Raw genomic sequence first — 21,410 nt, 5'->3', positions numbered from 1 at the left:
TTAGGGAGCAGATAGATTTGTCGTTGTTCTAACCCTATTAAGTGTAAAATTTCAAGTCAAATCCGTGAATCAAAACTATAATAAAGGAGAATTATTCATCCACTGTTGGTCAAACCCACTAAGAAATCCCAGTAGGATCTCCTAGGGGATTAGGATCTACCTGCTAGGAGATCCTTATACAGTTGAATTAGCCCAATATATGAGGGATTCTGGAGGACTCTCAAAGACAGTTAGCCAGCATTTGCGTTTTCCTTTTTGAAAAAAAAAAAAATCAGAAAGCCTACTGCAGCCACCTCGAGGGAAGAAATTCGTTGCTAAAGCATAATGACGATTTGCCAATTTTTGAATAATATTGGTTAAGAGCAATAACAGAGGATAGAACCTATAACCGTCTTCCTGTGATTCATATTCCTGCGCTATACTCAATGGTGTAGTAATAAGAAATATAGTATTTGAAGACAAAACCTTAATGCATTTATGTCACTTTTTAAAGGAAATTATGTAGAAAAAGCATAAAACATCATGTCTTGGATGGTGCTTCAACTGTTACGCAGCTTAATCTCTAGCTGATGATAACTAGAGACGAAAAATCATACTGTAGCCCTGATACACTTTTTTTTCTATGTCATTGACCATAATATACCTTAATTCATAAACTACTGGTGAGCCTCAGAGGAATTATAAAAACAAAAGATTTTCAGCCATGCACTGCAAACCTTATTAGTGATGAAAAAATACTTAATGTTAAAGCAATTGTACCATCCTGTATATAGAGAATAAAAAATATAATGTGCTTTAATTTATAAGGTTACTGATGAGCGTATGAGGAGCTATCAACATAAAAGTTTTTCTACGGGATATTGCAAATCTTACAAGTTATAGCCAAATGGCTTGATGATAGAGCAATTGTTGCATCCCTTGTACAAAGGAAAAAATATTATTCGAACATGTTTTTGTTTCCGGTAAGAAAAAAAATTTAAAAAACAAAATATATTTCATGCATAAATAAAATTACCTTTAAGCTATGAGATCATCTTATACCAGTTGCCTTTATCAAGAACTCTTTCGTTAGGTACACGAATCCTCCTAAAGTAGTTATTAAAAATTAATTGAAACTACATACCTGATATCTGAAGGAATGAACCTGGAGCTGTTACTCCTGTAGAGTCGTATTTTTCAACGGAATGCTCCATCATTTTAACCAGTTGTTCTCCCTTCATAGATACTATCTTCATGAAATCGCCAACGAACAACGAATGCACCAAGTCCTTTATTGTGATATTTCCTACAAAAGTTTTATTAAAAAAGGCTTTATAAAAAAATTAAATATTTATACTTCATTATGGCTGATTATCAATATGATTGCTAAAAAGGGACCTGTCCTGAATAAATGAGAAAAAGTGTATGGATCTATGGCTCATATATGCATCCACCAAAGTGGATTACATTTTCGAAGCATTTATCACAAAAATCAGTATGAACATTTTCCCTTTTAAGTTTTCTTATAGGAGGGTCGTCCAGAAAGTAAGTTTCCCATGGCTATAAAAAAGAAAAATAACACACTTACCTGGAAAGATTTATTGCAAAAGGGGCAACAATATTTCATTTACTTCTTATCATTATAACAACCTGAATTATAAAGCTTTTAGATGCCATGATATAAGTTTTTTGTAGTCAGTATCATGACAATCTGACGACTGGGAAGTGACATGCCCAAGTTGTCTACAAATCTCTTTCTGTATGAAAGTGATGATAAAGCAGGAATTTCTTCAAGAACCAAAACATGTGGAAGTCACTGAAAGCAAGATCGGGATTACTGGGTCTAAAAGTTCCCAGAGAAATTTCTGCAATTGATTTTTTGTTGCAATTTCCGCATTCGGGCGAGTGTTGCTTGATCAATGAAACATTTGATTTGTGCATTCAACGCCTCTTGCTTTGAATGACTCGTCGCAACCTTTTTAGAGTTGCGTAATGAGACTCATCATTTAGGACCTAACCTCGAAATCGGTGAGGAGCCGACATCTTCGAGCACTACACCGAAGTTAATGCAAGCAATAGAAAACTCATAACTGCCACCTATTATAGCCACATCTACAATCTATCTAGCGTGTGCCTTTGTGTTTCCTGCATTTTATAGCGCTATCTTTTGGAGATGTGAGAAACTTACGTTCTGAATGACCCTCATACTTTGTCAGTGTGTGTGTATGGGGGGGGGGGTCTTGGTTTTGTTTTTGGTTAACTTCATAACTAATCAAGAAAATCCTTAATTTCTGGCCTTTCCTTCGTAGTAATTGATGCAATAATTAATGCCCTCTGCACATGCCTGTGGAACTGTTGCTACTTATATAAAGAACTCAAAGATTATGTTCGCTCCATATTCCTCCTTTTAGAACGTGTTGCCGACCATATCATGCTCTATATTTTAAGATTTTAGTTCTGATTAAATTTTAATTATGTTGAATAAATTCGTGTGTGGTTAGCTTGTTATTTTTATTGATTTCACTGGCATTGGTTGGAATTAGTGACGACATTTATCAATAGCTTTCAGCCTTTTTATCAATGAGACTCAAAATTTAATCCTTAGTTTAGCTAGTAAGTCCACAAATCAAATTTCATTCATCTTACTCATCGCATTTTTATGTTCACATATGCTCGGACAAATACAGACATTATTTCAAAAGTGTTCCTTTTTTTCCTTCCCTTTCAAACATATAAATTTATAAAAATTTCATTATCAGATGTTTTAACGATGGCAATACTTTGCATGAAAAAATACCAGATGGTGCTTGAGTTTCCACGTTATTCTGAGGCATGGGGTGAAAGATGCGCCATCTTAAGAAGAAAATTTGTGTAATTTATGGTAATAAGCATAAAAGGTGATCCATAAAATCCTTTTAAGCTTTTTAAATTCAGAACAGCGTCTCGTATAATCAGAGAAGTGACACTTAACTATAGTAAAGAGAGTATGCTGAATATATTAAGGTTACAGCACCGGTATCGGCGAAATAAGGAAGTTACAAAAGTAATTCAAAAAGTCTAAGTTAAAAAAACGTATGCAATACCAAAATGAAGATGCGAGAAAAAGTTTCACGGAATTATCTGTAAAATTGGCGGAGATATTTGCGATTAAAATTATGAAACTTCCGTGGCTTGCAAAAGGGTTTGTCTTAAAAATTGAAAAATGCATCTTTAGATTCCTTACCACCACCACCTGAATGCCTATTTTAGAATCTTTTAATTATTTCTGTTTACTTTCTTCGTTGTTTAAATTTTAGTTCGCCGTTCCTTAACTCAGAAAAAACTATATAAATAATACCATGCAACTCATTTTTCAATTTTAAAACAAATTTACAGAAGGTTCATAATTTTAATCACAAATATTTCCGATAATTTTGCAGATAACTTTGTGAAGAGTTTTCCTGTGTTTTTAATATAGTATAGCGTAATTAGACATTGGGCTTTTTCATCAATTTCTCTAATTTATTAAAAGTTTTTTTGCAATTTGTATTTTGCAGCTAGAGACGCTGTATCCTGTCTCAATAAATTTAGCATAGTCACTTTACTATATATACACATTACTTAACGTGGCTTATACAATCTTACATTTTGAATTTAAAGGCTGTAAGAAGACTTCGCCGATCATTTTGTAGCCAAGATAAAGCAGATCGCAACGAACTCAGTAAACTGGGTGTATTTTAGCTTCTTGGTTCCAAGTTTGGCGAGTTGGCGTCATTAAATTTCTATACTTTTTTAGTCAGCTGCTGTCAATTCAACAAGAACAATTGACGATCGCAAAAACTAAAAAATCTTGCAGTAAAAATGTAGAAACTGTGAAATTCGTTGAAGAACCGTATGTTTATACAAATGTGATCGAATTAGAAAATAACAATAAAAAGGATAATAACAAATATGGTCAAGTGAATATAAGTGATCCAGGTTTATGGCCAAGTATTGTAAAGGATAATATTAGAATGTTTTGTGTTAACACTGGACCTGTATAACACAAAGGATTTTTGTTAAAAATGCTGAGTGTAAATCATTTTCTACAATGCTCTATTTAAAAAAAATCCAAATGGTTATACCCAGCTTTGCAGCTTAATTTATTCAAAAATGCCATTCGATACTTTGTTTTTGCTGTACAAATTTGCACTATTTTTCCAAAGAAGAGGAAATGAACAATCTACACAATTTATAGGTGGCTGCAATAACTGGAGAAAGCTATCATCTGTAATGCAAAATCATTAGCGTTCTATCTGTCACATTAATTTGTTTATTGCTTCGAAAGACTCACTAAAATATTAAATTTATGTTCGACTATTGCTAAAACAAATCAAATTACTATAAATAAGAAAATGGAATGGCTTTGATTACTATTTCAAAGAAATGTAAATGAGTTTATTTTTTGCATGTAATAAACAGTTTGAATAAACTATAATATTCTAGAAAAATTTATTGATGCAAATAACGATAATACAGCAGTATCGGAAACGAAAAGTGCATTCAATTCACTGTAAGAGATGCCATTTATTTTATGTTTAACTATATGGTTTGTAATATTCTCCAAAATTAACACTATCAATAAACTATTTCAAGCAAAAAAAAAAAAACTGTTCTTGATTGCATTTAATGTAATTTAGTCAATAAAATTAAAACTGAAATCGAAAATTTAACACAGTTTTAGACGGAGCAAAAGAGACATCACGTAATTTGAATATTTCAAAACATTTTCTGGAAAAAGAAATTCGAAAAAGAAAAAGATTGTATTCCAAAATAGTAGTATATGAAGTTTTTTAATTTCCCCGTAGGAGAATTAAAATGTTTTTCTTTTATGCTGCTATTGTACAGATAGAAGATAGATTTAAAAGTACTTCAAATTAATCACTGATAAAAAAAACTTTAAAAAATGTGAATTAGAAAAAATGTTCCAAAAATTTTATAAAGTTTTATAACAAAGATGTAAATGAAAACCTGATCCAGGAAATTAGTATGCTATAGAACTTGATTTGGAGTTAAAGGAATACAAATAATGCACAAGACATACTGCAATACATTTAAATAATAATTATAATGAATTATTATTTAAATAATTCATAAATACATTAGCTGTGAAATAATTTATAAATACATTAACTGTGTTAAAGCTTATATTTACGTTGCTGGTTACTATAGCAAGCGCTATGCGCTCTTTCTGAAAATTAAAATTGCTTAAGAATTATCTTCGGTCAAACACGTGTACAGAACGCTTAAATGCCCTTGCTATATTGAGCATCAAAAAAGAAACTGAAAAAAAAATGTACTTTTTTTGAAGAAATTAATAACAAAAACAAAATCACCCAATAAATAAACATGCAATAGTAATATATATTCGTGTATTTTTTTTTTTACTTTATAAAAAAAAAATTAGGATCTAAATGGTTTCTTGCACCCTGACCCCTTTATAGAGAAGACCGGCTCTGTACACTACGTATGCGAGAAACTTTAACAAAGCAATAATTAAAGATGAAGTTTCTGAATGCAGAATGAAAATAATATTCCTTACCAGCTGGTAACGGATAACGGATAGATCCTGCATTGAAAACAACAGCATCCACGTGGCCCCACTTCTCGGGAATTTTAGATGACTTCTTTGTGTGCTTGCTGTCCTCGTAGACTTGCAGAATTGCATCGGTTACCAGGTTCCCCAGGCTGCATTCCTTTATTCTGCACTGGCGGGACTCGAACTCGAGTTCAGCCCGGGCGAGTACTTCTGTGTCATCTGGCAATCTGACATTTCTGGTGACTTCTTCCAAAATGGATTGAGCATTTTTCAAATAATTTAGCGTTTCAACATCTGAAAAATATTATATAAAACATTTCTAATTAAAAAAATATTATTATTATTATTATTAATGTGATATAATAGTAACCAGAATAAATTAAGTGATGCAATTTCGAAAAAAAAAATATTTTTGAAGTTTGTTTGAAAATTAATGCTTTTAATAAGTACAGCCAATGCTTAACTAAATTGCTTTTTAAGGACGTCTGAAATGATTGCATCATATAAACCAGAGGGAGGGGTTTCCTCAAAATTTTCTCGCATATTCTTGAATGGAATTGCGATACAACTGTTACGAAATATTAATCTTTGAAGTGAATTTAGCATTTTTACTGAATCTATCTTTTCATCTTTGGCGAGTTTTTTTGAAGTTTAATCCCTAGGATGTGGTATCCGAATTGTTTCAGACACGTTTTTCTCAACCATTGTAAACAAAAATTGCACACAAACTACAACTGTACTCACAAAATCTCATATAAAATTTGGTATATTTAAGATATCCGAGCACGTTCGGAGCACTTTTTTTTTAGAAAAGCATGGTGTAGTCATACTTTAACCATATTTCTGGGTTTAATATTATTAAAGATTAGTAATAGATTGTCAATATTTGAAACAGACATTAATAATTTTTAAAACTTGGCATTTAATAGCATAAATTTAAACAAATTCTTAAAACATTTCAAATTGGCTTCACTAAAAACCATTACTCTCATCCGAACAAAACTTATACTAAAATAAACTACATAGTTTTCTCTAGGGAATGATCAACAAGAGTATGGTTATAATAATAAATAAAAATTTTAGAACCAGTCGAAGATTTATCATGAAATTTTTAGTAAATTTATGACATTATTCAAATAGTAGGCTGTAAATTTAAAAAAAAATATATTCACTCAATCTAAATTCTTTTATTTCATTCCCTAGAAAATAGTATAAAGACAAAAGTAGTATGGTAATTATATTTTGAGTTATTTGATTTGAAGTAAGCAAAAAATAAGTAAAAATCAATTTTGAGAAAAATGCATTTAAAATATACAGTAAAGTCTTTTAATAATAAATTATGCGTGTACATACTTAAAATTCATCACATTTATAGGTTATATCTTCTTCCTCCTTAGATTTTAATAATTTTCCTTTTTTAATCATTATATTTTTTTCTGGCAATTTTTGCATTGGGCAGCGAGTGTCGCCTAGATTCATTTATTCCATCTTTGTCGAGTTCAGCAAATACTCTAACTATATTTGCACTAGGATACACTGCAATAACCTTAAGGATATTCAGTAATCCTATAAAACCTCTGTTAAAATGTTTTATAGACATAAATGCCCCTAATCTGAGAGTTCGGAACTCAACAAAGACAGCTTTAGGTACAAATTTCAACAAAACACCGTTGAAACTCTCATTGGCATTTTGCGTTTTTCCGTTTCCGTCCATATTTAAAACTAAATTTGTGTTTATACAAATTTTTAACATGTTTTAGGACTTTTAACCCTTTAAAGAGACATTTTTTTCTAGTCATATTATGTTAAAATATTTTTAGGCTTGAAATTAGAATGAGAAAAGGGATTCATTTAACTCATTAGATAAATTTAATTTGATTAATTAATTCATTTGGTTCATTAATAATTAAGTAAGAAATCAAGACACGTCATTTTGTCTGAGATAAAGAACTGAAGCATCTAAGTTTCTGACTTACTAAAAAAATTTGTCAGAACTTATGCCAACCTACATAATTTCATACAAAAATTGATAAATTTCATACAAAGATTGATAAATTTGGTGGGAAGCATACTTCCCACGGCCCTAGAAAGGCTTAAATCGGTGCTTCCGGTTATTTAAATGTCCACTTCCGGTTTACCGATCATTACGAAAATATTAATATCTTGACTTCTAATCAACATTAAGACAAAAGTAAACCTGTTTTTGGATAACTCAAAGATTGGTCTATTCAATATAAGAATTTTTTTTTAAAGTGCCATTTTTAGCGAAAATCGACCTTTTCAACCCCAACAACCTTAAGTCAGTGCGTTTTTGAATTATCGTATTTGCATGTTTCTGAAAGTACAGACCGACAGACAATCAATCCGTCGTTGGATTTGGTTCAAAATTTGATCCCCGCGATATACGTTAAATATGCGTACCGAATTTTATCAATCTTGCTCTCTTCGTTTTGAACTTATCATGCTAACTTATATTCGAACAGCAGGACAGACAGACAGTCTTCCTTAGAATAGTTCTCCTTTTCTTCAAACTTTATCAGAAATCTACAAATTTGGTTTATATATTATATACTAAATTTCATTTATCTAGCACAAAAAGTTCGTGAGTTATCTTTGTCACAGACAGACAGACATTTTCCAAAAATGCCTTTCGAGCTCGTTAAGATCTAAAACGTGGAGATTCGCTAAAATTTCGAGTTTGAATTTTTTCCCGATTAGAATACTTTCTCTATTCTACGTATATTAAAAAGTAAACATACTAATGATATTAAACTGTAGTTTAGAGCTTATACCCAGGCTATTAGTAAATACTTTCCAAATGAAAATGAATAAGAACTGTTTGATTAGTTTATAGGAAAAAAGTAGGATAAATATTTTGCCTGTTAGATTAGATATATGCGAATTTTAATATTAAATGCTTTACAGTGCATTAATCTTTATTAATTTATTAATGTAGTTAAGAAGTTTAAAAAGGCTAATAATTTAACCCAAGAAAGCTGGCCTTGCCTTAAGAATATAAGATCTGCAATATCTCCAGCTTCTCTATATATTGTTACGAAATTTCCGGGGTTCGTTTGGATAGTGGAAGTTATATGGTGTGGAGGACGCTCAATCAGCAGGCGGCAGTAGAAAAAGAAACAACGACGTTTTTTTACACGAAGACACATAGGACAGCACAAAAACGACAACTATATACAGCATAGAAGACGATTATCTTCAGCCGAGACGTGCAGCATACAACAGCATACACAGCAGCTTACAACAAGACTCTACTGCAGACAGTAGCGCACAGCTTAGTTCAGCACTAGCTTGACTCAGTCGCTGCACTGCTAATCCCTGGAAGACCAGTTCTTCACCGTCGATTCCGACTACTCTTCTCCGTCGCTTCCGACTACGACTACTCAATTCACGACGACTCCCCGGCAGCTGCAACTCCTTTTATAGGTCTCAGGAAGAGGGACTAGAAGCCTCTCAACCAATCAGGAACGTTCGAGGCATATCTCGGTTCCTACTGGACGGCTCGGGAAAATTCTCGATGTTTCTGGTGTAATCTATTTTGGCGCCAAAGTCGCCAAATGGTCGCCAAGTTTGTCGCCAAGCTCTGGGACCTCCTATGGAACCAACTATGCTGGGTAGCCGCATCACAGATTCGTAACAATATAAAAGGCTAATGCACGTGATGCAGAAATTGCTCTTACTACTTATTGCTGAATAGCAATAGTTAAATGTAAACAAATCCCTATATGAATATTTCACAACTACATTTAATTCAGGGCTTTGCTAATTACTGAGCTGCAAAGTAGTATTAGCAATGGTTTGAAGAAGGCTGGCATTTCATTCAACCAGAGGAAACAATATGTTTTCTTCATTACACTTTAATATTTAACATAAATATATAACACTATTCAATAATTGCGTTTGTAAAACGTTTGTATGTACTTATTAAGTGTGCTAAAAATTCGACTTTTCAGAAGGTTTCAAAAACACACTATACAATTTTTACACTCATTCTAAATTTTCAATAATATTTCTGAAAAAAAAAGAAAAAAAGAGTAACACTAGATTTGTCATTAAAAAGTACCTTGTGGTATCGAACTGTCCAAAAGCACGGGATTTCCTTCCTCTTGGACGACCCTTCCATGTTCGTCGAAGGACACTCGGATGACACCCACGTACTTGCCATGCTGTGGGATGTGGAGAACCAGAGTCCTGTTCTTCAACTCGGCTTCTGTTGCGTTGCTGTCCTCGTGATGGTGAACACTTGGATAATTTCTATGAATGTTGCTTTTTGTTCGAAATTCATCTTCATCTGTAGAATGAATTATTTTAGAACAAAAAAAGTCTATTGGAGATCTTAATCAAATTTAATTATGCATTAAACAAAATTAATTTCCTTTAACCCTAAAACTAATTTTTTTTTGTTGTTTCGTAAAATTATGTTTTTTTGGAGAAAATATTTAGAAGCGAATCACATATTGATTATTTATAAATATATTTCAATCTTAATAGAGATGCATAATCCACGATTTTTTGAATAACAAATAATTTTGCAATTGTTATTTTTAAATATTTGTTCCAAATATCTGTTATTTCAATCATATTATTAATAAAAAATTATTACTTAGTATTAAATATAAAATTTATTAATTGTAATTAAGACTTAATTCACTAATTTAAGTAACGCGTGATTGAATTAATTTATCTATTTCAGTTTACTTCTTAAATTTGATTTTTTTTTAAACTATTTATTTAATTTCTTTATTGGAGTAAACGATTTTCTGAAATATTTGAATTAAATATAAATGTCATTTCTTTAAATTGTTTACTTTAGTTCTTTATTCTACCAATAGATGGCTCCAACAGTAAACAGAATATATGCAAAGTCATGTCACAAGCAATTAAAAATGATTTGTATGGAATAGTGCATCATCAAGTGCGAATATCGGAAAGTGTGGAGCGGCGACTTCACACTTTCCAGTAAAGTCACCGCTCCAATAAATTCAAGTGATATGCAATTCAATAAAACGATAATTCCAATAACCGGTCCGTTCACTTTTCAACCCATTCACAGAATTTCTCCTTTTCTGTTTTGTTCAAGAGCTTCCATTGGACAGATCGTATCGACTGTTACTTTCTATCGTGATCCAAAACTTGTAATCGAAATATCACCAGTAAGATCGAATCAAGGATTTGAATCACACCCCTCTTTGAAAAGTATTGATCACTGGTATTTGTGACTTTATGATATTGGTTACGTAATAACCGCTCGTAAAATATTCGTCATCCCTAATCTTACCTACATATAAACAGGCGATTAAAAAAAAATCATAAATGCTCTTAGTTTAAAATGTTATTCGAAGCAATCTACTATATCACAGTAATCATTTTACAGTTTGTCTATTATTACTTATATTACGGACACGACATCATCATTATATGTCCTGGAATAAACTGGTGCAACTAGGCACTCCTCGCTCTTTATTAGCTGCGGTATTAACCGTGAAATGCTACTTGTTATTCTAAACATTATGTGATTTACATACATGTTTTGTGTGTGCGTGTGATGTCAAGACGCAAAAATAAATTACCAAAAAACAACCAAGAGTTTTTCATTGGATAAAAACCCACATAACTAGCTACATCCTACCCGAATACAATTGTGGAGAATTTTGTGCTTAGTAACATAGTAAAAAAAAACCGAATATATTTTTCGCATGTTGTTTTTTCCGATCGATAGAAACCAAAATATGACACAGAATTATAATTGTAGTCAAGAGATCACGTACTAAATGTCATTTATCCAAGTCCTGGCGTTTTTGAATGAAAAAAATACATATCGGCAAATGATCTAATCTTCGATGAAAATGATTCAAATTTCTTTCGGGTGTATAATTAAGATGTTAAATACGGATAATAAATTTCATTCATCTGTCTCGTTATGTTGATGACAAGATGGCAAAAGAAATAGGAAGACGGCGAAACAGGCCGGTCCACATTCAACATAATACCAAAAGTTTCTCTCTATGTGGCCAACTGGAACAGAGCGGATGCCCTTTTCTTCACTGGACAAGGCCCATTCCCGACATACCTACACAGATTCCATCTGGCCAACTCTCCATACTGTAGCTGTGGGGAGATAAGATCCCCAATCCACTATGCTACTGAATGCCTACTGACTCTCTCATGGCACATGAGGAAGCCAGAAACAAGTCCCGAGGAAAAATGGTACAGGAGAGTTGCATCGAATACCCTTTCACGCGGCAAGATCCACTCCATAGTAAATCATATTCATAAATACCAAGACATCTTCAAGACTACACAATAGCTGAGGCCAAAATGCCACTTGTCAAAATCAATTAAAATATTCATTCAAAAGTGCAGTTCTCACGAAGGAGATCAAAACACAGGACCCAGACAGACGCTACAGATTTCTGACTCTACAATGTTTGCTTATATGCTTATACATGTCATACAGATGTTTACTAAGTTATTTATAAATTTTTCCCTTTTCAATTAGTAATCTCATTTCTCTGTAAGTTCAACCCATAGTCCCCATTTGTTTAAGTATTCTTGTCCCCTCCATCCAGTTATTACATCACGAAAAAATTAAATACAGTCGTGTAGGATTTGACACCGATGGGATTCTCTCTGGAGAACCCTGGATGGTCTGTCGTCTCTTTCTATCAACAATTTTCTTTCTTTTTTTTCCTTCCATCTTGTGCTCATCAAACTGTTTAGATAACTCAGTGTTATAGGTACCGGGGCACAGGATGGCGTTGTGTTATGTTTCTTTATGTTTTGTAGCTCTGGTGTTCACTTGTGCTCGATTAGATATACAAATTTGGTGCAAGGACCGCATATCGAATTTCATATATCTGGTCCAAAGAACTTTTTAGTTATGGTAGTCATAAATAAAAATCTATTTTTCAGTCTCAAAGAGGTTAGAAACGTAGGGATCGTCAAAATATCGCATTTGAAATTTTTGACCATTACAATAATTTTTCTTTGTGTACTTCGTACATTAGAAATTATAAATAAGTTATATCTCTTTTGTCACTTTAATAAAATAATTTCAAGTTATTTTACTGGCAGTTAGTCATTAAGTCATAAGAAAAAGCAGTTTTTTTTGTTTTTTAAGTGAGACATATTTGTATAAAACCGAAAAATAACTTTTTACTTTTAGATGCAATGCTTAATGTGACTCACTATGTTAAAGGTCATTTAAAAACAACTATTTTTTTGTAATTTTTTTTGGTGTATTTTAATTAAATAGTACATAAAAATAATACACGACCACGATTCCATTATTATTTTCCCACTTTTGACATTTTTTATTTTTTTTCTTTCTTCCAAAATCAATTCCGGTATCTGAAGATTTATATAATTGGATAATCGTGTAATTGGATATACATATAAGCAGACTTCGAATAGTTGGGATTCTACCATACTTTGAAATCTGAAACTCGATATGCCGATTTGAGCGGAGTGACACGGAGTTCTTGAACTCAAGGCTCTTAACCTCCGGCCATAACAGGTGAATAGAGCAATGACATTTCGATTATTTCGATTTCGATTATGGCATTGAGATTATTTAGGAAGTAATAATCTCCGGCATATTTATATAATTGGACCTCAAATAGTTGTATAATCCCATAATTGGTCATCAGATAATTGGATATTCATATAAGTAGTCTTCGGATAATTGGGATTTTACTATAATTTGAATACTGATGCTTGATTGGCCGATTTGAGGGAATTGTCACGGAGTGCTTGAACTCAAGGTTCTTAACCTCCGAACTTAATAGGTGAATAGAGTAATGGTATGTCAATGCGATTACTAGGTAAGTAATCTGATACTCACCGTCATAGGGTTCTTCTAGCACGATGTCTGAATTCCCGCCGATAACGATGTCAACACCATTCACGTTTTTGGCAATTTCCAAATCGGTATAGTAATCGGAATGCCCCAGAGCGATGATTTTATTGATTCCGTGACTTTCTAAACGCTTTACTTCCTCTTTTATTGCTGGTATTTCAGGGGTGAATTTCACACTGACGGCTGAAATGAAAAATGAAATTTTAAAATATACTAAAAGAGTAAATTCAAACAGTCCTTAGTTACCTATAATTCAACTATCCAAAAGAAAATCAATTGACATAATTTCCTCACATTTTCATTTTGTACGTATTACTATAGTGCTATAGTCAATCACATCAATAAAATAATCATAAACTCCGAAAGATTAGCAAACTTAAATCGGGTAAAACATAGTTATACCAAATCATCTAATTGTGTCCTCGAAATTGAAAAACCAGTTCGCCAGCTTTAACCAATGCACCGATTTCGATAATTTTGTTATTACTTACGTATTTATCACATGCTGTTGACGAACTTTTAGCTTAACCGTGTGCCTTTGGCTTCAACAGCATATCATTGGCGAATTTACTCAATAAACCAGCATGAGAGTTTTGGCGATTTTTTTGTGGTGGTTAATCGTTGACTGCAAATAAACGTGACGTGTTTCGTGATTTTTAGCGATTAATGGCTGGCATGCATTTAACATACATGTATATTTTATTTTTGTATGAAAGCTTTACTTTTAGATACATCATGAATAGCCGAATTGCAGTCACCCAATTTTTTACTATTCATTTTAGGGGGGAAAAAACTCTAAAACATCACATTAATCTATATATTCTCTCTAAGAAAAACTTGAGAGTGTCAACCACTGCATCCAATTCGAGCATTTTTTTTCACATGAAAATCTAGATATATCTCTAGATATGTCATCAATTGTCAGTTGTCCTCCTTCTTTCTTTTTCATGTGGGAGGTAAGGTAAGATGATAAGGTCTAGCCTTTGAGACCGGAAGGCTCCAGATTCTAGATCCGATTACATCTACGAATCGCCATGTAAATTCGTAGGGTTTGATTCACGCTGCATCCGTCAGTGCCAAATGTTCTACCTTTGAGGTTTGGAGAGGTTGGTGCCAGTTCAGGTGTCACCCTCGTCATTTGATTGTGGTTCAACGATATTCATTCTAAAATAGTGCTCGTGCTAGCCCAAAATAACAATCTTGCGTCCTCATCCCAAAATATTGTTGCTTGTAAAAAATGGGACATTTTTATAACCAAACTAACACTCCTTTTTTCTAAGAAATCCGAAAAAATATCTCTTCAATATACATTCACAGCACATAGCATAACGTATAGAATGATACAAAGTTTTAATAACATGACGAGTTAAATCTCTATAATAATATGAAGTTTGAAAAAAAAAAGCATCAGATTGTCAAAGAAGACTAGTTCAGTCATGAAAAATACCATGATAGAATGAAATATGTGAGTTGTGAACTTACCTTTTCTTGAACTTTCTAAGGTTTCTGGGTGTATATATCCCACAATTCCAATTTTTTCACCATTAATATCAATAACTGCACTTTTATTGACTCTGCTGTACAAGAAGGATGTTTCGCGAGCCCACATGTTGGCGCAAAGAATGGGAAATTTCACCCCATAGAGGAAAGAGGAAAGTTCGAAAATGCCGCTGCTGAAATCATGATTTGACAGACTCTGCCAACAAAACATATTGAAAAAAAAGTTAAAATATTATTATCATTATTACTATTATTTATTATAAAGATACACAGGAGCTTTGCAAATTTGTTTTATATAAAAGCGGAAGAAATGCTTACTATTTGAATTTTTTCGTGTGTAATATGGAAAAAGTGCATAAAAAAAGTAAGAAATAAGAAATAATTCATAATGGTTGAAGTAATAATAATTAAGCAGTAAAATTTAGAAATGAAATGATGTTTATGGTATTCATACTTTCAAGAAACCACCGGGAATGATGTCTCTAAAACGTCCTCGTATACTCTCTAATAAATTTATCGTGCTAGTATCGTGACGTATAGCATTGGCGTGCTTACAATAATTACAAAATATTAACTTTTGGCGTGAATCTGGCATTTTTACGAAATCTATCGTGTCTTCTTTGGCGAGTTTTTTGGCAATTAATCCTTGAAATGCGTTAACAGTATTCGAAAATCGGATATGCGCTTTTGGCGAGTTTTTTAGCAATTAATCCTTGAAATGCATTAACAGTATTCGAAAATCGGATTTGCGCTTTTGGCGAGTTTTTTGGCAATTAATCCTTGAAATGCGTTAACAGTATTCGAAAATCGGATATGCGCTTTTGGCGAGTTTTTTGGCAATTAATCCTTGAAATGCATTAACAGTATTCGAAAATCGGATATGCGCTTTTGGCGAGTTTTTTGGCAATTAATCCTTGAAATGCGTTAACAGTATTCGAAAATCGGATTTGCGCTTTAGACGCGCTTGTCTCATCCGATTAGAAAAAAGATTTGACAAAAAAAATGCACTTGTAGTCATAAAATTCCATACAAAATTTGATACATTTAAGTCATTGAGATTTCGAATTATGGAATTTGCATTTTTCTAAAAGTATAGACCGTCTGACAATCAACCCGTAGTTGAATTCGGTTCAAAATTTCATAGGTATCCACACTATAGATTTTAAATCTGTGCACCGAATCTTATCTATCTAGCTATCTTCCTTTTGTAATTATCGTCTTAACTTATATTCAAACAAATGGACAGATGATCTTTCTCTGAATAGATTTTGCAAAAAATTTGCTAGAAATCTATAAATTTGGTTTAAAAATCGTCAAAATCCGTATAACTCAAAGGGTTTTTGAATTGTCTGTATCACAGACAGCTAGACAGACGGGCATTTCCTAAAAATGAGTTTATCGAATTCAGGAAGATCTAATGTGGAGATTCGTCAAAATCTCGAGTTCGAATTTTTTGCTATGACTATACTTTCTCTATACTACGCATATGAGAAAGTAAAAAGGTTTGTAAGCACTTGTGTGCCTTTTCTTTACAGGGCAAATCCTTTTGAATTAAAACAGCCAAATTTAACATAGATATACATTAGAAAATGAGGAAAGTTCTTTATTTAGAAAAGCCTTGACATCATTGACAAAACTTCTCCTTTGCTGAAACAATCATGAGCGTCCAATTATACGTGAATGACTTAATTTGAACTAAAGGCAATCAATATTCCTAACGAATTAAATAGTCACCAAAGAAGGCTAACTTTCGATATTAGGGATCATACAGGTTGTCTTCAAGTTATTAACACAAACATTTGGAGGGAAGTGAAAAGCACCAAAAGGTATCACAGGAAACCGAAGTTGGAAATTTTGTTCGAAAATGTCACTGGAACAAAAAACAGCACACATACGAGTAGTCAACAGAAAACTCTTATTGGGAATAGTCGAATTTCATGGCAATCAATTTTGTTTTTCACTTGAAGATGTACCTCTCGAGAATGGTTATCTTTTACTTTCTCTTATACATAGTAGTATTGTAGTAAAAAAAAGTCATATTCGAGATTTTGACGAATCTCTACGTTTTAGACCTCTTGGAGTTCGAAAAACCCATTTTTTGGGAAATGTCCGTCTGTCTGTCTGCGACAAAGATAACTCAAAAACGCTTTGATATAGACAGATGAAATCTAGTATACGATCTTTATCTAAAATTTTTACATTTCTGACAAGTTTTGTGCAAAATCCGGTCAGAGAAAGTCTACCTGTTCGGCTTTTCAAATATAAAATAACACGATTACAAAATGAATCAAGCTAGATAGATAAAATTCTGTACACAGATTTAACATCACTAACACTTATCAAATTTTGAACTAAATCAAACATTGGATTAACTGTTTGTCGGTCTGTACTTTCAGAAACATGTAAATACTATAACTTAAAAACACAGTGACTTAAATATATCAAATTTAGTTTGGGACATTTATGAATAGAAATGTAATTCTATGTTAAATTTTTACAGTACACTCCCGATTATCCGCGGAATTGGGTGGCGCGGCCGCCGCGGATAACAAAAATTGCGGATAATCCAAAAAAAGCTAAAAACGGGTATAGTAAAAGGGAAAACAGTCATTCCAACTTTGAAAAATCGTTTTATGTACAATAAAACGTAAAATAAATTGCAGGAAATGTTTAACTAACGCTTAATATTTTAGTATATCACTCAAAACTAACCTAAAATGCATTTTGTTAATGAAAACAGAAAAGTGCTTTGAACTTACAAGAGGCGTCAAGGATACACAGAAAAATTAATACATATGTACTGTTTTAATACTATAATGCATTATGTAATTACAAAAGCATAACTGAAGAACTACATCTTTTTTGAAGAAATCGGTCATTTGTGTTTGTTTCTTGCTTTGGACGCATTTTCTCTTTGCTTGGAAGAAGAAAAAAAAAAAAAAAAAAACTTAGTTCGGCAGGCGCGGATAACCCGCCCGCGGATAATCGGGAGTCTACTGTATTTGAATCAGTTGGGAAAAACGCGTCTAAAACGCAAATTCGATTTGTGGATACTATTAACATATGTCAGGTATTAATGCCAAAACACTCGCCAAGGATGGTTTGATAGATTCAGAAAGGATGTCAAATTCTCGCCAAAGGTTAACATTTCATAGCTTTGTATGCCATACAAGGCATACAATAATTACGAAACTCTCTATCTCTGCTTCTCCGGGATATCGCCTTAATACTTCACGCTTTCTATACTTCGTATGCCAGAAAGTAAAAATGAGCTTTCTAAGTAAATCCTTGACTATAAATAGCACATTTCATATGAAATGTCCACCAAATATGCAAAGAATATTAACTCATCATTACATGTACAAAAACGTTTATTTACCATCGCATCCAGATCCAGTCTTGGTAATAAAACATTAGCTACCTTCCATCCGTGCAAAGGATTGAATGACCTTTCCAGAAAAAATTCTCCTGAACTTAAAACGATAACATTCTTTTCTTTCCTGCGTATATCTCGCACCTAGAAAAAAATATATATAAATAAAAAAGACCACAACATTAAATAAATTTAAAACATTGTTTGTAAAAATTTCTTTGGTAAGGCTTAAAATTAGTATCCTCTTTCATGCTAAACAAATCGTACCAATTGTCCCAAAATATGCTACAAGAAATAATAACAATTGACTTTTAGAGCTGTAATAAAAAATAGGCAAGCTTTCATTTGGCTAGAAATTTTCCAAAATAATTCAGATTTCTTTTCCTCGGTAGTTTCCTGTAAGTAACGGTAGGAATAGAGCAATGACCATTTTATGATGGAAATGAGAAACATTTGAATATTCTCTTCATTTTCAAAGTACTGAAAGATAAGAATTATGCCTCTTTATTCCTAGGAAGGTAACTTGTTTTTATGATTCTCTTATTGACAATAAGCTTATTCGCCAAAAAGCCATGATGAAATACAGTAAGGATGTAATAAACCTTTAGTCTGATTACAAAATAACATATAAGCTTTGCAAAGGGAGTATAATCCTAATGGCTAACATGTACAATTTTTATACTACTTTACACAAAACGGTAAAACAAGTTTTTTATATTGCATCTGAATACCAATAAGGAAAAATGGGGCCTGAATATAGAACAGAGAGTAAGCTCCTAACTATAATTTGTTAAAGAATAGAAATCGCAAAATATGGTAATCTAACTGCATTTTTTGTTGATGTTTGGTGAGTTTTCTAATGCTTGGCAGGATTTGCCCAAGAGTAGTGAAAAAAAATGCAAATCTTGTCGATACTGCTCCATTCAATGGTGGCGGGTTGGTCGGATGTACACAAGAAGAAGAAATGTAGTTTAAAATATATGCCGTATTCCTTAGATTTACAGAGATGGATAGCTTGGGATTTAAGATAATGATTCACCTAGTGAATAGAATGCACTGGTCAATGTACTCTCTCACATAGCCAAGTCACCAAAGTCATAAATCAAGATAGTTAAAAAGATAAATAATGTCCTGTACATAGTTGCTTGTTACTATAATGGTAAAAGCTTAATGGGTGCATTAAAGTATATTTCAATCTCAATTTGATTAATGCTTGTCTTTACAGAATTCGTTGATTCGATGGTAGCGGTTCATTACCTCAATTGAAAAAAAAAATTGATTCGAAATAAAAAGGACAACCAATAAAGAACATATTTAAAAAAAAAATCTTATTCGTATCTTCTTTTTTACCTTCTCCGAAGAGAAATATATAAAGAGAAAATACTGTATTCTTCTAAAAACGTAATTAAAAAATATTGATGAATTTCTACCGTTAAAGTCTTCTCGAAGGTGAAAAATGTTTCTTGAAATTTGTTTTCTCTTAATCTGTGTATTAAAACAATAATTCAAAAATCTAATTAACTAGAATGAATTTTGATATATAGTCTCTAGGCTAAGATAATAGATTTTGTTATACTTGTTTCCATTCTCTATTAGCACAAAACGTTCAACAGCATTCTCGATGTAGTTTATCTACGATCTCCCACCAGAATAATATTCAAATCCTGATCATCATCACCCAACAGCATTGTTAAAATGTTTTGACGATATTGGACGACATATAGAATATCGAACAACATCGTGGAATTACCGTACTACACATGGTTCTTATAGGATTGCTCAAATCGCAAAATTTCGTCAGCCTCTAAGTATTCCAGATATAGCAAAATATGAAGACTCACCAGATTCAACAAGCGGGGGAATCCTCCAAAACATTTTTCAGCTTTCGATTCGTCATTTGAGCATGGTCTTTCTCTATCATTGAATTCAAACCAATGAGAGTGGAAATCGCTGATATGGACGACGGTTAAGTTGAATTCGCTCCATGCTTGCTCTGTCAATAACAAAAGTGTTACAAAACCAAAAATCTTTGCAATCATCATAACAGATTGAGGATATTCTGGAAATTCGTTTACATGTTTCTCCAAATCCCAAAGCTGTAACCTTCTGAATATGTGTATTTATTTCTGCTGCTCTATGCTTTTCTATCAAATTTGATAATAAAGCGCGACTTTTTTTTGAAAATAAAATTGACCAATCATTTTTTCTTACGATATATTATTGCCATTGTATTTTTAAAAATAATAATAATATCTTTAAATTAGTCTCTTCTCTTTTCTGTAAACTTTGTTAATTCTTCTACATAATAAGAAGAAAACCAAAATGTTATATGATATTCGATGTTCAATGTTGTTTACGATCTTGTCAAAATTTGTCGCACATAAAATTTACTTTTCCTACATAAATAGGGATTTTCCATTGTTTAAAATTCACTACCGCAAGCCAACCTAACAAAACAGTCAAACGACCAATGAGTTGGAAATCGACACCGGGTTTCTTTTTTTATATTTATTATTATTAATCGCTTAATATCAAATAAAATTCATTTTACTATTACTCTGATACCACTAAAATATTATACAAGTGATAATTATAGTGCCGTTTTTTAGTATCCCTATCAGCACCAAATACCCAACACTATTTTCATGATGTCTTTATGAAGAAGTGGAATGCTAATTTGTAATATTATGTTAATTTTCTGTTGATCAAAGAGATATTCCAGTATTTAAGGTACTTTCGGCAAATGGAACTTCTATGTAAGTTAATATATAGGTTGCATTCCTCGAGGAGATTCGGGAGGAACTGGTCCATATTTGAGTTTCTCTATCAAGAAATCAGAAACATGAACAACTAACATTTCGAGCATATCATTTCGGCGGTGACAATCCTTTATTTTAATAAAAACAAATTTTTTATTTTTATTAAAATAAAGGATAATGTGAAGGATAAAGGATAAAGGAAAATGTGAGTGTTTTAAAAGGGTTTTACTTATTTTTAGAAGTACAACACCAAGTTCATAAGTTCGAAATCGAAAAGAGATCCTTGTCCAAAATGTAAACCCCATGTAGCAAGAAAAGTGATGCTAGGTTCATAATATAATTATTTCGACACTTGTCATCAGTAGT

This window comes from Argiope bruennichi, chromosome 9, assembly GCF_947563725.1.
Source record: "Argiope bruennichi chromosome 9, qqArgBrue1.1, whole genome shotgun sequence".
Taxonomy (NCBI): domain Eukaryota; kingdom Metazoa; phylum Arthropoda; class Arachnida; order Araneae; family Araneidae; genus Argiope; species Argiope bruennichi.
The sequence above is the reverse complement of the archived record's forward strand: the minus strand, read 5'-3'. Positions refer to the sequence as shown.